The 17,910-nt window shown below is 37.6% G+C and overlaps 1 pseudogene; it reads left to right on the plus strand.

Annotated features, from left to right (window-relative positions):
* The first annotated feature begins 307 nt into the window (after positions 1-307).
* Positions 308-1,119, plus strand: LOC145716404 (zinc finger protein 706 pseudogene; annotated as a pseudogene).
* Positions 1,120-17,910: the final 16,791 nt, after the last annotated feature.

The raw sequence follows: 17,910 nt of genomic DNA on the forward strand, positions 1-17,910 counted from the left end.
GATGGAAAAGTCGGTTTGAATGAGCTCCCACTGGCCAAATCAGGAATAATTGGAATATCAAAAAAAAAAATTAAAATAATAGGGGCGCCTGGCTGGCTCAGTCGGTTAAGCGTCTGCCTTTGGCTTAGGTCACGATCCCAGCGTGCTGGGATCGAGCCCCGCATTGGGCTCTCTGCTCAGTGGTGGGGAGCCTGCTTCTCGCTCTCCTTCTACTGCTCCCCCTGATTGTGCTCTCTCTTTCTCTGTCAAACAAATCTTTAAAAAATTAAAAAATAAAAATAATAAAGGGTTATAACCCATTTAATAATAAATATAAAATTGAAAACCATAAATCCATATGGATACAAACAGGTGGATAGATTAAAGGTTTGAGGAAAATGAGATATTGATATCTCCCAAGTGCCTTCCCCCAGAAATACTTAATTACAAAGGGGGAAAGATCCAACTTCCCTTCGTTGGCGAGTGGAGGAGGCCGAAGCGGTGCTGGGCGCTCTCCCCCTTCCTCTCCCTCCGGCCACCGCCCCTGGCCCTCTCGCGCTGCGCGGTCTCTCTGACGCAAGACTGCCCCGGGGCGCATATGGCTCGTGGACAGCAGAAGATTCAGTCTCAGCAGAAAATGCCAAAAAGCAAGCTGGGCAAAAGAAGAAACAAGGACATGAGCAAAAGGCTGCTGTCAAAGCTGCCTTATTATATACCTGCTTGTAGGACACCAATGCCAGACCCTAAGACCTTCAAGCAGCACTTTGAAAGCAAGCATCCTAAGACTCCACTTCCTCCAGAATTGGCTGATGTTCAGGAATAAAGTTGTTCACAGGTGAAGTCATGACACCTTTGACTCTTCTACTGTCTCAGACCTTAGGTAAGAAACCTGCAGCTGCTTTTCCAACAAACTGTTGATCAGCAAAAATAAAGGAGCTAGAGAAACATTCATTTTTATGCTGTTCCTTTTTGGGCTTCATGCAAAGACAATTCTGTGTAAATGTACAGTTGACTCTGGAAATCTGAAAATCAGTCCATCCTCGTTATAAAAAATTTTTTACAATTGTAATTATATTGATGTTCATATTGTGTAAAATAACTCCTTTAATAAAGTAGTACTTTGATTTTACAACAAAAAAAGAGGGGGGGAGAATAACATTACCATGAAGAAGTCTGGCAGACATAACCTCAAGCAAGGGATCAAAGTGAATGTAATTCATAATGGGACGAAGGGAAATGATTTGCCACCTGATAGAATACACTGAGAAGAACACAGCATCCCTTCTGTGATGGTCCTTCCAACATTAGAAAGCTCGGATGTAATCCCAAGGAAACATCACTCCAATTAAGGGAATCTACAAAATAGATTGGCTTATCAGCTTCCAGTGTCAATGTCTAAAAAGGCAAGGAAAGGCCAAGAAACTTCTCCACGTTGAAGGAGACAAAACAGACAGGTGTGATTCTGACCTGGATCCTTCTGCTATAAAAATATTATTAGGACAATTGGCAAAACATAAATAGGGTCTAGAGTTTGGATTGTGGTGGTATGTTAGAGTTAATTGCCTAATTTTTATGGACATTTTGTGGCATATAAAAAAAAGTCTCTTGTTTGTATGAAATACAAACTAAAGTATTCAGGGGTGGCGAGGTTTCAGGTTGGACACTAACTCTCAAATGCTTCAGGGAAAAATGTTATTTGTGACGTACTTTTCACTTTTTTCTAGTGTATTATTATTTCAAAATAAATAATAAAAGATAAGAAAGATGCATAATTTAGACAGATTTAATAATTAAGCCCTGGGGTTTGCCTTCCTTATTTCCGGTGATGGATATTGTTGCCAAAGTTTTTTAGGTACATAAACACAATACATTTAGTTTATTATTATGTCAAAGAGATTGCACAACAAATTAAAAACAAATTCCTAAGTTTTAAAAATGAGTTCTTGTGGCTTGGGAAGAATTTTATAGCAGTACCATTATACTCAGACTAAAACTCAAAATGGTCCTCATCTCAAGTAATTTATATGGAAGTGAAGACAACGTATTCTGGAAAATTGTTAGATGACTCAAAAAGTGGTTCTAGGGGCACCTGGGTGGCGAAGTCGGTTAAGCTTCTGACTCTTGGTTTCAGCTCAGGTTGTGATCTCAGGGTCATGGGATTGAGCTCCATGTTGGGCCCCAAGCTGAGCATGGAGTCTGCTGGAGATTCTCTCTCTCCCTCTGCCCCTTTGGCTCCTGCTTTCTTTCTCTCTCCCTCAAATAAATAAATAAATCTTAAAAAAAAAAAAAAAAAGTGGTTCTAATGTGGATACAGCCTGGTGTTGAAGATGCATGTGAAAGGTTTGAAAGAAATCATTCTCTGAAGTACAAGAGTGAAAAAAACACCAACGTTCTAAATGAATACATGATTTTCTATAGTTACTTAAATATATACACATATGTATGCATAAGTGAGTTGATGGACTAAAAATAATGAGACAATTAACTAGTTAATTACATTCCAAAGTTTTATGTATATAAAAAAAACCTAAAAACCAAAAACCTCTGAAGCAATCTTTCTTTTTTTTTTTTGTAAGATTTTATTTATTTATTTGAGAGAGAGAGCACGAGGCACAGAAGGAGAGGGAGAAGCAGACTCTCCGGTGAGCAGGGAGCCCCATATGGGGCTCCATCTCAGGACCCTGGGATCATGACCTGAGCCGAAGGCAGACGTCTCACTGACTGAGCCACCCAGGCGCCCCTGAGGGAATATTTCTATCAGAAAAAAAATTGGAAGTCACCTTATAATTGATATCGTGTTATGTTTGTGAATATATGGTAATTTTAGAGCATTGTTTAGGATATTATAAGATGACACCTGTGTTCCTTGATTTGAATAAGTACACAGTAATGTAGTAATTGTAATTACAACACAGAATACAAGCTAACGGGAGACATCTTGGTGAAAATATAGGCTCTAGGGTCAAATAGGCCTGTATTTTGATCTCAGTTCAGACTCTTACATTGAGCAAATTGCCTCACTAACCCTGTTTCCTCATCTATAAAATAGAGCTAATAATAGTCTCTACTTCGGGTGCCTGGGTGGCTCAGTTGGTTAAGCGACTGCCTTCGGCTCAGGTCATGATCCTGGAGTCCCGGGATCGAGTCCCACATCAGGCTCCCTGCTCAGCAGGGAGTCTGCTTCTCCCTCTGACCCTCCCCCCTCTCATGCTCTCTGTCTCTCATTCTCTCTCTCTCGCAAATAAATAAAATCTTAAAAAAAAAAAAGAAAGTCTCTACTTCTTGTTAATGGTGATACAGTTAAATGAGAAAGTACATATAAAGCTCTGGGCAGAATCCTAGCACATTATAGACCCTAAGTATCTATTAGTTATTATCACTATTGGCTTAAAGTTGTGGGGCAGCATATTCTTTCTTTGTCCCTTTCTATAGTCTATCTCTTATATTGTAGTAGACTAGTCCTTTATCCAAGGCATCTAAGAGGAGAAAATCAGAGCTTGAGAACCTGATGGAGTTGTCTGTCATCATGCAGCAGACAACCTTCAAGCTTGCCGTCAATGAGATTCAAATTCATATCAGAAATGGTAGCTATCTGAACATGAATACAAACATTATCTTTTCCCTTTCTTAATTTTTTAAAAAGACATGGTGGCTTAGAGCAAAATTATAGCATCGTGTGGTGAAATTTATAGCATGTTTAGCTGTAACTTATCTGACAACTGTAGCACGAAGAATGTGCATAAATGGAACTATCTTGTTAAAAAGAAGACGGAAAGAAAGATTCTAATTCAAACCCTGGAGCCACGTTCCCAGCTTTATGACCTTAGAAACACGATTTCACTTTTTTGAGCAACCATTTTCCTTGTTGGTACAGAGGGAATAATTATACCCACCTCTAGGACCCTCAAGAACACGAAATATATGTGGCAGTGCCTGGTGGTTCTAGAAGAGAGTAAGCATTCAATGCATTGGAGGCCCTCAGCTTTTTCTTCTATATGTGACCTTGATTTAAGTAGAAAACTTTTGACACCACGGAGAAAGATGAGCTATTTCAGAGCAGCTTTAAATTCAAGAATCTGGGGGCACCTGGGTCCTCAGTCGTTAAGCATCTGCCTTCGGCTCAGGTCGTGATTCCAGGTCCTGGGATCGAGCCCCACATCGGGCTCCCTGCTCGGCGGGAGGCCTGCTTCTCCCTCTCCCACTCCCCCTGCTTGTATTCCCTCTCTCGCTGTGTCTCTCTCTGTCAAATAAATAAATAAAATCTTTAAAAAAAAAAAATTCAAGAATCTGAGATAATCTATTGTCATTCCCTCTATCTCAGCAACCCATTTCAAATGAATTATAATATTTTAATATCAGGGACATGAAAAAGGAGTGAGGTCTATTAGTGGGTATAATTCAGATGCAAAGGTAAAGCGACAGCAAGTGTCAATAATCAAAGTCATGATCATCATAATAGCGAATATTAATTGAGCACTCCCTATGTGCCATTATGGCTTGACTTGTAATAATTCAATGAATCACTACACTAACCTTCTGAAAAGAGTTAGAAGTTTTGATGGAGACCAGGTAGCACAGCGTGAGTGTGGGGCTTCCTGTGGAAGGCTGACTGGCCACATAGAAAGGCCCTTTAAAGTAAAATTACCTTCATAAATTAATGAGTGTTGAGGAACTGGACCTCAGCCACATAGGCTCATAAAAACACTCTCATATATAACCCAAAGTTAATTGGATTTGGAAATGCTGATTCAGGCTTAAGGAAAAAAAAAGAATTTACAAAAGTCTGATGAGCAAATCAGAATCACCATGTATCCATTTGCAGTAAGAAAGAAGTGTCAAACAGAATAGATGATCTGTCATCCTGACTGGTACATTCCCTCCCTGTAGGCAACTCTGTAGAAAAAAGCCAAATAAAAATTAGGGTGACGCGGTGAGTGAGGGTAGTTTGGCTGTTGATTAGCACCAGACCATGTTAGTCCAACACATCCAGTTCCAGATGGGGCCAGTCCTTCCAGCTGGGCTTGGGGTCAGGCAGACATTCATAGGATTTACTCTGCCAGATTTGCTTCTGTGACTTTCTATTTGCTTCTGACTATTTGGATATAAAGTTGATTTAAGTTAATTCTATCTCTGTGAATTAGAATGTTTTCATAATGACTCTTCGTATTACTGTCCTAATGCGGGGGTTGGCAAACTATGGCGCACAGGCTAAATTCAGGCTGCCATCTGACTTTGTGATGCCTGAGAACGCAGAATAGTGTTTTACTTTGTTAAATGGTTGGAAAAAAAACCCCAAGAGAATAATAATATTTTGTGACATGTGAAAACGAGATGACATTCAAATTTCAGTGTCCATAAACAAAGTTTTACTGGAACACACCCACAGTCATTCATTTTACGTTTCAGTCTATGGAGGCTCCTTCCATGCTCCCATGGCCGAGTTGCATGGCTGCCATGCTGACCTCATGGCTGGCAAAGCCTAAAATATTTAGCGTGGTGCTTCACAGAAACAGTTTGCTGACCTTTGCTCTAATTCATTATTTCGATTTTATTAATTAGCCTCTCAAAGAGCGACCTCATTTCTCTTACATTCTCTACACTATGCAGCCAATTTCCACCCAGCTTACTTCAGGTTGCCTGATTTTATTGCCTTCAAATCTTGCTTAAATCTGGAGCTGGAAGATAAAATTTAATGATTAATTGGTTAAGTGTCCTTTATTGAGCAGTTATTATGTGCTAGGAGCTTTGTGCAATGCTCTTATTTCACCCTCAGTGTCTCTCCGTGTGATAAATTTTATTACACCTATTTTTAGGGATGAGGAAGCTGTGGCCAGAATGTGACTCTCCTCCAGTGTACCTGGGATTATTGGCAGAGCTGGAATTTGAGCCAAGGCCACCTGAATCCAACCCCTGTTTTCCTCTTTCCCATCACACTATCATCTCATATTGAGCAACCCAAAAAGGAAGTTAACAATCCATTTTCTGGAAAAATACATTAAAAAATAAAATCAGGTTTTATTCATTTGTATGTTCAATACAATCTCAACAAGTTCATGGCTAAACTTCTCTATATTGAGAGTGACCAAATCAGGGGCGCCTGGGTGGCTCAGTTGGTTGAGCGTCCGATTCTTGATTTCAACTCAGGTCATGATCTCAGGGTCGTGAGATCGAGCCCTGCCTTGGCTCCATGCTCAGCAGAGGGTCTGCTAGAGATTCTCTCTCTCCCTCTCCCTCTGCCCCTCCCCCTGCCTAAACTCGCTCTCTCTCTCTCTCTCTGAAATAATAAATAAATAAATCTTAAAAAAAAAGAGTGACTAAATGAAATGTTGGAGCAGAGACTAGGCAGATAATGCAAATAGGTGACATGGACCACATGTAGGAAAAATCATGTGTTCCTTTTTGTTTCATTTTCAATTGTTTAGTTTCCTACTTTTATACAGACAAGGATGTAAAGGCTATTATTTTTTTTAAAATAAGCAATAATGGGGCTTGGGAGATACAGGCTTCCAGTCATGGAATGAATAAGTCACCAGAATAGAAAGCACAGCATAGGGAATATAGTCAAGGGTATTGTGATAGCGTTGTATGGTGATAGGTGGTAGTCACCCTTGTGATGAGCACAGCATAACATGTAGAGTTGTCAAATCATTATGTTGTACACCTGAAACTACTGTAACATTGTGTGTCAACTATACTCCAATAACAAATAAATTAATCAATTAATGAATTAAGTCAAAAAAATTTTAAATAAAAAAAATTACAATAAGCAATAGTGTAAGCACTGGGTGTGTGGTGACCTAAAGGAGAGAGATGCTCCTCAGAACCAGTTAGCTGCTGCTATGAGGAAATTTAGAACCAGAGCTTCCAGGTCTGCTTTTTCAAGGGAACTCAGTAGAACTATATTTCCCCCCCACACTACATCATGAGCATCTTAAACACTGGGCAGGCCCAAAAACCCCAAAAACCAAAAACACCACACACACACACATACACACACACACACACACACAACTATCTTCAGGTGGAATATGGTGGGCGGGCTGCCAGGCTCTAACGTCTGGGTGATAATTGGTGGTCTACCTGTCATCGGTAGCCTTCAAACCTCATTGCTGTCAGGAGTGTAGGCTCCATATCAGGATTCCTGCTCATATCTCCATCTACACAGACAGGGACTTTGTTCTCTCCAGGGGCCTCTGAGGGGTAGAGGCAATAAAAGTCATATATGAGGCTTTAATTACCCAAATGGCCCTTTCAGCACTCAGTTCCATCATAACAGTTGTATCTAACGGGCTTTTGATCTCCCTCAGGGTACGGCCTCCTGATTAGAAGTCTTTTCTGCCTTTTAAAATTCCTCATTTGGCTTTGACGTTCTGTGCCAGCTAATTTGGCCAGCTTTCTCCACTCCCTTCTCAAGTCCGTGGGGAACACAACGAGCCTGAGAAACAACGTGCTTTGTCTCATTTGTGTTCTCCCTTTTCTAGATGTCTGTGTTCCCATCAAGGGGTTGATGCAACTCATACATAAAAGCCACTCGCGCTCCCTGCCTTGTTGGAAAGCTTCCTAATAAACCCAAGTGTTCATTTCCTCCCCTCAATTATTTAAAAAATTTTTAACAAAAATAGTAAACCAGTTTGAGCTGGAACAAATCTATTTTTATAGCTACTGAATCAGCATTCAAAATATCTTTTGAACTGAACCTAAACACAGCCAAAATTTCAATCTCTTTGAGACTCTGATTCAAACCATTTTTGAGAAGGGACCTTAGATGGGGCTTTCAGTAGTCCCCCCATCTCTAATTTAGAAACTTCCAGGGAAGAGCTTGGAAGGTGCAGAGTGTGAACTATGTGCTTATTCCGTGGACTTATCCAGGAAGATATTGTGCCTCGGGGAGTAAGGGAGAGGCCGGTCAAAGGAAAGGGACACCCTGTCACCAACATCCTGTCACCAGGCGAAAGGAGATGGGAAAATGAACGCAGCGGACAAAACCAGTAGTTTTGGCTTCTGTGCATTTGCAGAGGAATGTGACAGTGTCAGGAAAAACCCACCTGTCCTTACTCAAAAGCTTGCTGCTTTGTCCATTATCACTACCCCCTCTCCACATAAAGATGAATTATTCAAAAGGTTAGTGGACAGGAAGGTGGGAGTCTGGAGTGGTTTCAGGAAGAAATTTCACTTAAACTCCATTAAAGGCAAACATGATCAAGTCCAATCAGTGTTTTTTCCCCCAGCCTTTTCTGGACTGATCTACCCTTCTTCGTGCTAATTCCCAGTTCTCCCTGACTTTCTTTCATTCCTTTCCCTGACATCCCTAGTTCTTTCCCCACATATTATCCACACTGGTTCATTATTGCCTGTCCCTCTATTATACAGTTCCGTCTTAGCTCGTCCAAACTGATAACTCTTGTTTATAGACCAAAGAAATGTAATTATAATACAAAAACCAACAAGAATTGGGTGATGTAATTAATTCATTTAATAAACAATTCTTGTGAATTAGAGTGTGCAAGGCATTACGGTAAGCACCGTGTAAAATTCATAACATAAACTCTGCCTCTGATAATTTTATAGTTCAGTAGGAGAATAAACATATCTGGAGAGAAAATTATGACCAAATTAGACATTGGGTAAAGGTACCAGGTAGGTACAGATAAAGTACTGCAGAAACAAATTAAAAGTTTGTGAATTTTCTCAATGACCTTCCCTCACTGTGGATGTTTACCCCGCACTTAATCTTTGGATGAACCATTTCTTGCCAGGATTTCTGCTTCTAACAACACGATTAAAAAAAAAAAAAAAAAAAAAAAAAAACCTGATGCGAATTCTGGGTTTGCCACTGGATAGAATTATGACCAGTAGAACCACTCACCGATCTTACCTCGCTCCTCTGAAAGCCAGCTGTATGATGAGGATAAGAGCAGTGCTGTGATCCAACACATCAAGTGAAAATGTTTCAAAATGTATAAAGCATTGGGAAATATGAATATAATAGTAATTATTATTAACATAACTAAATGAAGAATTGGCTTAAACACAACTGAGAAAATAAAACCCGAGCCTTAATCAGCAAAAGAACTGCAGAAACGTGGGTGGGAGAGTCATCATTCTGCTCCATTTGGAATGGCCGTGCTTACACTTCGTTGCCTTTATCATCAGGACAATTTTGTGCTGCACATATAATTTTCCTCTCTTTGTCAGAGCTGCATACAACATTTACCCTTCTGAGAACACTCAGGGTACATAGTGGTTTGCCCATTTGTAAGCTATCCATGAAGACTCCTTTCTCTCAGGCACAGTTGCTTTTATGAAAGGCAGAGGATACCAGAGTCTGAAAGAGGTAGTTGGTGGATAATAACAGAAGTAGTGATAATAATAAGACTTTGTCTATATGCAATTTTTTTCCCTTAAAACCCATGTTCTGGCTACATAATACTCTCTTGTGATTCTGAGTAACTAAATCAGTCTAGTATATAATGGGTTTTTTATATTAATCAATTGAAAGAGGGTAAGAAATAATGCAATAACTATCATAGCAGTACCTTGTATACTTAGAAACAGTTATAGGTAATTGCCACTGTACTATTATCCAAAATCTTATCAGAATTTGAGCGAAATAACTCAATCAGAGAAAGACATGTATCACATGACCTCACTGATATGAGGAATTCTTAATCTCAGGAAACAAACTGAGGGTTGCTGGAGTGGTGGGGGGTGGGAGGGATGGGGTGGCTGGGTGATAGACACTGGGGAGGGTATGTGCTATGGTGAGCGCTGTGAATTGTGCAAGACTGTTGAATCACAGATTTGTACCTCTGAAACAAATAATACATTATATGTTAAAAAAAAAAAAAAAGAAGAAGATAGCAGGAGGGGAAGAATGAAGGGGGGAAATCGGATGGGGAGATGAACCATGAGAGACGATGGACTCTGAAAAACAAACTGAGGGTTCTAGAGGGGACGGGGGTGGGAGGATGGGTTAGCCTGGTGATGGGTATTAAAGAGGGCACGTTCTGCATGGAGCACTGGGTGTTATACGCAAACAATGAATCATGGAACACTACATCAAAAGCTAATGATGTAATGTATGGTGATTAACATAACATAATAAAAAAATGGAAAAAATAAACAAAAAATAAAATCTTATCAGAATTTATTGCCTAATACAATTTATAGTCTTTTACACCTGGAGATAGTATCAAGTATTTATCAGGCTTATCTTAGTTTGATTTCAGTCCTCCAAGCCAGAAAGTTATTTTTTTTTCCTGACTTTTAATGTGCTAAAGGAAAAGCAGATTTTATAACTTCTCCCTCTGGCCTGTTTAAATATTTAACAAAGAAACTTTCCCTTTATTCTTAATTTTACTTTTGGCCATTTTCTTTTATATTAGAATCATAACTGAGGAGGAGTAATGGACTGCTATTATCTTTAAAATAACAAGTAATACATCCACAGATAACAAAATTATTCATCATTTTTATTCTTCATATTCTTCTTGACTCTTCTCCCAAGCTCATAATAAAACTCACTCTTGCTATGATTTATCCTTCTCTACTCTCTCTGACCAGGTGTGAGTAAACCAGCGGTCATGCCCTTGAAAACTCCCAATTCTGTTACTACCCTAGCTTCAGCCATACTCCTTTCCAAAGCCTACATGGCCCGGCTGGGGTAGATATGGCACTCAGCATCATTTTGGGGCATGTGTGTTACCACTTCTTTCCCATTTCACAAAAATGGACTAATGGCGTTACTTCCAGTAGGTAGCATGGTCAGGGGTGGGGGTGGGGAGAGGGAGAGATTCTCTGTCTCCAAAAAACAAGTATAAACTGGATAACATTAGTAAAAACAAAAATTTCAGGGCATAGGAAATTGACCAAAGGCAAGCAACAACTTGAAAAGGTTTACTCAGGATTAATTGATGCTTCATTGGTAAATAATGGTGAGTTGGTGGCCTTCTTGCCACATGACCATTTCCACCCCTCCCATGCTTAGGTAGTTAAAACCTACCACTTCACCAGACAAAGAAATTAGATTTAGTTTGGAGTTGGTTGCAGGGCAGCTAAGAATTCAGGAAGAATACAGGAAGATTTTGGTAATGAGAGCCAAGAGATCTGTCGAAGAACAGATACTAAAGTTTCCATGCATACCTGGAGGACTGCCAGACTACACATGTGTATGTGAGACCCCAGGGGACCCAGCAAGCTTGGAGAGACGTGCAGACGTGCTTTGCCTTTGAACATGTTTCTCACATTTAGGATAGCTAAAATGAGAAAGACCAATGATATCAAGCTTCGGCAAGTCGTGGAGCAGCTGCATTGTTAGTTGGCGTGTAACACAGTGCAGCTACTTTGGAAAACATGTCGGCAGTTTCTTAAAAAGTCGAATATAAACCTACTATATGACCCAACAATTCCACTACCCAGGAGTAATGAAAAACCATGTCTGCTGATCAACTTTATACAAATGTTTATAGCAGCATTATTCATTACCCCAAACCATAGAGAGCACACATGCCCATGAACTGCTGAATGGATAAACAGAATGTGAGATATCCATAAAATGAATATTGCTCGGTGATAAAGAAAGACCTACTACCAACTACTGAAATCCTAACAACAGAGATAAATCTAAGAAGCCCCATGCTGAGGGAAAGAAGCCAGTCACAGAAGTCTACGTTCAGTATGGGTCCATTTATACGGTATTCTAGAAAAGGAGAAGTGATAGTACCTGGAAGCAGACCAGTGGTCCCCAGAGGTCAGTGCAGGAGGCCTTCACTGACTGCCAAGGGGGAGCAGGGGGCTTTGTGGGGGTGATGAGATGTTATTAAGCTTGAGAATGCTGATAGTTGCATGGTCATATACATTTACGAAAGTCTTCAAACTGGGCATGTAAAATGGATGAATTTTATTGTATGAAAATTATACCTCTATAAAGCTATAAAAATATGGATTAAAGATTATTATCTTATTTCCTAATGATTTCTGTAAATGAAGGGAGATGTCTAGAGACCTCTAATTTTTGGCTTTAAGTACCTCTTTATAATTTCTGTATTACTAGTTATTATTACTATTCATTCAGTTCTTTTCAGTTTCTCCTTATGCATCTCTGAATCCCTGTTCAACAAACCGTAACAGTGCTCATACAGCGCTGGATTAATACCTGCATCTCAGACATTTTATTTTATTAATATTATATATTGCAAATTTCATTTATTAAATGCAATCATTGCTGGCATAATTTATTTATGACCTGCTGTGAATCCTTAAACTTTTTCTTCTGTATTTTGCAAGCATTATCTACTTTATAAGATATATGTGTAAAGAATATCTTATATTTCTATTGAAATACCTTTTATTTAGCCATTATGTTATAGCATTTGGCTACCTTTCTTGAATTCAATTTTGCTCAATTCCCAGTAGAATACCTGTGGGAACTCAGGAAGTTATTATAATTTGTAAATACCTCTATGACTAAGGCTGACAGTCAACATATTGCCAGACCATAGGGAGCATTTTCATGAATTAAAAACATATGAAAGAGAAATGAGAATTAGAATATGAAAGAGACATTGGCATATGGTTTTCACCTAAGGGAAGGCAAACATTCTTGCCTGAAGTATAAAATATAAAATTTCTCACCTGCTAACTTTGCCTGTGGATCAGAAATGCAGACCTTTGTCATCCAAAAGTAGGAAATCAACCTCTCTATTACAGTAAATTATTATTTTCAAGTAGTGAGAATTGTTCCCACCTCACTCCAAAATTTCTCTAGTCGAGTGGCTTCAGAGATTGCACCCCTCGGAAAACAATGAGTCAGGTAACAATAGCTAAGCATGGTGATGTTTTGCTACATTGTCTCTTGGAGGGAAATGCCACAATGCATCATGGGCATTAAAGATTTTTGTACATCCTATCAACAGTTTATGTTTTCTAAGAAGAAGTAAAGAAGTTTTTAAATTACAACTAATTAGGCAAAAGGAAAGCTAAGCCACAAAACCCAACTGTCGGCAGACACTAGATCCAGATTATCCTTCCTTTTCTCATTATTTTGAACACTTGGAGGAAATCATATCATAGAAATGATTTTATAAATAAAACAAGCTTTAAAAAGCAGGGACATGAAACCATTACAAAAGAAGAGATGAAATAAAGACAAATTCAAAGGGGGAATGAATGTTATTAAAAAAAAAAACTGGATAAACAAATTAATACCTGAATTAAAAACCTCTATTGGAAGACAAAATTAGAAATTCAGATCTTGAATAAGGGACATAAAGGTCAAATTTAAGAAGCTGTCTTATGGTAGAGGAAAGAAATGTCAAAAAAAAAAAGAAAGAAAAAATATTAAAGATAATAGTAATGAGAAGATAGTGAATGGAAATCCAACTTAAGAATTATGAATCTCTCAAGAAATAAATCACAACCATTGGAATAGGAGCAATAATCAGAAGATACAACTAAAGAACACTTGGCTTGCGTTGAAAATATAGCCGAGTATACAGATGTTGCAAAGAAAATGACTGAATTCCACGTGTGCCCTAAAAAACAGTGACTTGTGAAGACAAAAATATTCTAGTGCATTACAAAAAATAAATTAAGGAAATAACAATAGGATAACACTACCCATCTATTAGAATAGTTAAAATGCATAAAAGCTGACAATAGCAGAGTTGGTGAGGATGCCGAGAAATAAGGAACTCTCGTCCATTGATGGTGGGAATGCAAAATGGTAGTTATTTTGGAGGACTGTTTCTTACAAAACTAAACAGTCTTAACATATGATCCAGCTACTGAACTCCTAAGTATTTATCCAACTGATTTGAAAATTTATGTCCACACAAAAACTTGCCCATTAATGCTTGTAGCAGCTTTATTCATAATTACCAAAAATATTGGTTTATTATTGATAATACATATACCATATTAAATGCTAAAAATGCCTGACTAACATAAAACATGAGTAGGGGTAACTAGGTACAAGGTACGTGGTAATCCTGTAGTATATTTATAATGTTGCTATAAATCTAAAACTGTTCTAAAGGTTTTAAAAAATTAATTATTTAAGTGAGAAAATTTAATATTGGTTTAGGATTTTACTTTGTATAAAGAGATTAACAAAAAACAATGGAGCAAAATCAATGCAATTTTTTTTAAATCTTTTTTTATTCTTATGTTAATCCCCATACATTACATCATTAGTTTTAGATGAAGTGTTCCATAAAATCAATGCAATTTTAAGGGGGAAAGATGTTTCCAAAATTTCATAGCAGATGTGATGTTACTTCTGTGTAAAGCAATTGTCATTTTTATTTAGGTCGAAGAAAATATAATGTTCAAATTCATTTTTTCAAAATTGTCACTCAAACATATACTTTGGTTAATAGAGTTAAAAATTAATGTAAAAAGCGGTGTCTGGGTGGCTCAGTCCGTTAAGAATCTGCCTTCGGCTCAGGTCATGATCCCATGGTCCTGGGATCGAGCCCCACACTGGGCTCCCTGCTCGGCGGGAAGCCTGCTTCTCTCTCTGCCTCTGCCCCTCCTCTGCTTGTGCTCTCTCTCTCTCTAATAAATAAATAAATAAAATCTTTTAAAAAAAAAGAATTAATGTAAAGAACTCAAAAGTAGGAAAAAAAAAAAAGAACTCAAAAGTAGGAAAATATCTTTAGAAAGACCTGGAGAGTTTTTTGTCATGTAAATTTATTCTTGATACAAAGTAAGTATTGTTACTAAAATTACAAAACATTAAAAATGTAAAAAATATTCTTGAGAGTATAAGAATGTAATACAAATAATAACTTAATACTAGAAATCTATGCTTAAATATAAAATTGTAATCACAGAATCTGTGATGTTAACAGAGTTCTGATTAAAAGTAAATGTGTACTAATTTCCTTTCCTTTACATAACAGTGTTTGAATGGATGCTACTTCCTTTGTGATATTTTTTTAAAAAGATTTTGTTTATTTATTTGAGAGAGAGAGAAAGCACACAAGCTGGGAGGGAGAGGCAGAGGGAGAGGGAGAAGCAGGCTCCCCACTGATCAGGGAGCCTGACTACACAGGGCTCCATCCCAGGACCCTGGGATCATGACCTGAGCCAAAGGCAGACGCTTAACTGACTGAGCCACCCAGGCACCCCCCTTTGTGAAATTTTTAACCATGAATACTAAATGCTGGATTTTCATTAAAGGCAAAAGTAATCTACAAAAAAATTATAACTTTCAAAGTAACAATGGAAGAAAGAGAGATATTCCACAAGGAAGACAAAAAGGAAAGAGAAAGAAAATTAAAACAGGGATATAAATTCACAAAATTTGTAGTCAAATACATTTTGTGACAATAATTGTAAATGGGTAAAAATTCCCTAATAAAAACATGTTTTTTAAAAATATAAATATACACTGTCTATAAACAAAACTCATGTAACAAAATGGCAGAAAAGTTTAAAAGAAAGAAGTATTAAGGAACCACAGATAAAACCAAGGACAACTAGCACAATGTTGTACATCAATTTTATCTCAATTAAAAAAAAAATACAGGGAGAGTAATGTCACTATCACTGGAAAGAGAATTCAAGGCAAATTTTACCAATTGACAGTTTAATTTGCATTGATAAAGAGAAAACATAGTAACTATCCATATTTACACTGGGAAATATGTAAAACAGAATCTTAGAATATGGGGAAATTGGGAAAAATAAATGTGTTGGAGGAAAACGTTACCACATCATTCATAGCTTTTGATTAAGGCAGCAAACAAGAAAAAGAATGTTATTATTAATATTGAGGCCTTGATTTGTGCCAGGTATTATCAGTGCTTTACTTTCATTATCTCATCTAAAGATCTGTGTAAATGTATGATTAGCCCCTTTTTGCGAATGATACTGAGACTCTGAGATCCTGAGTAACACACAAGCCTCCATAGCAAGAGAAAGGTAGGGCCTGGGTGTAATTGTGGTCAGCTACATTTCAAAGCCTGCACACTTGACTCTAATGCTCTGTGTAAATAATAGAAACAATAATGTAAGCATGTGTATTCCTAACTTTGTGTCTTTCAAGCAAGTGTCTGAGTCTATGAGTAATTTTAAGTGATATAAGGCTTTAATAATAAATAATTATTACAAATAGTAATAAATAATACATAATACATAAATAATTAACAATAATTACATCTGTGTAACATAATGGAAAAAGCATTCTTAGAGTTTATTAAAAATTAAGTAAATAAAATTAATCCACCAAGAAGAAATATTTATAGAAATACCCTATGGGGTGCCTGGGTGGCTCAGTCACGTAAGCATCTGCTTTCAGCTCAGGTTAGCATCCAGGGTCCTGGGATCCAGCCCCACGACGGGCTCCCTGCTCAGCGGGGAGCCTGTTTCTCCCTCTCCTTCGGCCCCTTCCTCCACTCCCGCTCTCTCTCACTCGCTCAGTCTCTCTCAAATAAATAAATAAAATCCTTCAAAAAAATAGAAATATCCTAGAATTTGGGGGCAAATGTAAAATTAAAAAGAAAAATAGTGAGAACAAGTCACATAAAAAAAATTCGATGTAGGGGCGCCTGGGTGGCTCAGTCGTTAAGCGTCTGCCTTCGGCTCAGGTCATGGTCCCAGGGTCCTGGGATCGAGCCCCGCATCGGGCTCCCTGCTCCACGGGAAGCCTGCTTCTCCCTCTCCCCCTCCCCCTGCTTGTGTTCCCCTCTCGCTGTGTCTCTCTCTGTCAAATAAATAAATAAAATCTTTAAAAAAAAAAAATTCAATGTAGTCAATGTGTAGTTAAAAATTAAAATCCTAGGGTGCCTGGGTACCTCAGTAGGTTAAGCATCTGCCTTTGGCTCAGGTCATGATCGCAGGATTCTGGGATCAAGTCCTGCTTCAGGTTCCCTGCTCAGCAGGGGAGGCTGCTTCTCCCTCTCCCTCTGTCCTTCCCCCAACTCATGCTCTCTCTCTCTGTCTCACTCACTCTCGCTCTCAGATAAATAAATAAAATATTTTTAAAAAAGTAAATTCCTAGCTTTTAAATGTTTCCATTATTATTTCAAAAAAAACAATATAAATACATTAGCAATTTAATTTGACATATAAAAATAGTTATAAATGAGAATATGTTTTTAATATATTGAAAAACATAAAACCAGAATTTATAAACCTAAGGCTGATTCACTGAAAAAGGACAACGAATAACAAAATTGACATAACTCTTTCAAGTATGTATAAGAAAAAGATACAAATACAGCAAATGAGCAATGAAAAATTAGCTATGCAGGAGACTGAAAGCATTTAGTGTGTGTAATTATCAATGTTTTGGTAATATATTCACACAATTTTGATGAGATGGATTATTTTCCAGGAAAATGTTAGTTTTAAAAATTGAGTGAACTAAAAAGCATGAAGGTATCAAGAACTGAGAAAGGAATTTAAAACATTCTTTAAAAAAGGTATGTCCAAATTTCCAAACTCCTTAAATTAATGTATTTAATCTCCTTAGAGCAAATAATTTATGAACTGTCCCATATAAAAATGATTAAATGTTTCAAATTCATTTAAAAAGAGACATAAAATTAATTTCAAGTCCTGTCTGAAAAAAAGGAAAACCACAGAGCTCTTTCATCTATTAAAAAAGGTCTTAAAAAAAGACTTTAAAAAAGTCTTAAATAGAATAAATAGAATAATCACAGCAACATTTTAAATGACTAATCATGACTCAGTTGGCTTCATTCCAGAAATACAGGGATCATGGAATACAGAAAACCTACCAATTTCTCATCATTTAGTCAAAAGATAAAACTATTTGATTGGTTGCATAAGTACAAAAATATTTATAAACCAATTGAGAAAACCTTAAACTAATATCCATCATTCATATTTAAAAATATAACACAAGTGATTCCATAGAATCCAGAAACAGGACAAGACTGAATCATCTCAACATAGTCATTT

The sequence above is a fragment of the Leptonychotes weddellii genome, chromosome 12 (assembly GCF_054177405.1).
Source record: "Leptonychotes weddellii isolate Sample4059 chromosome 12, ASM5417740v2, whole genome shotgun sequence".
Lineage (NCBI taxonomy): Eukaryota > Metazoa > Chordata > Mammalia > Carnivora > Phocidae > Leptonychotes > Leptonychotes weddellii.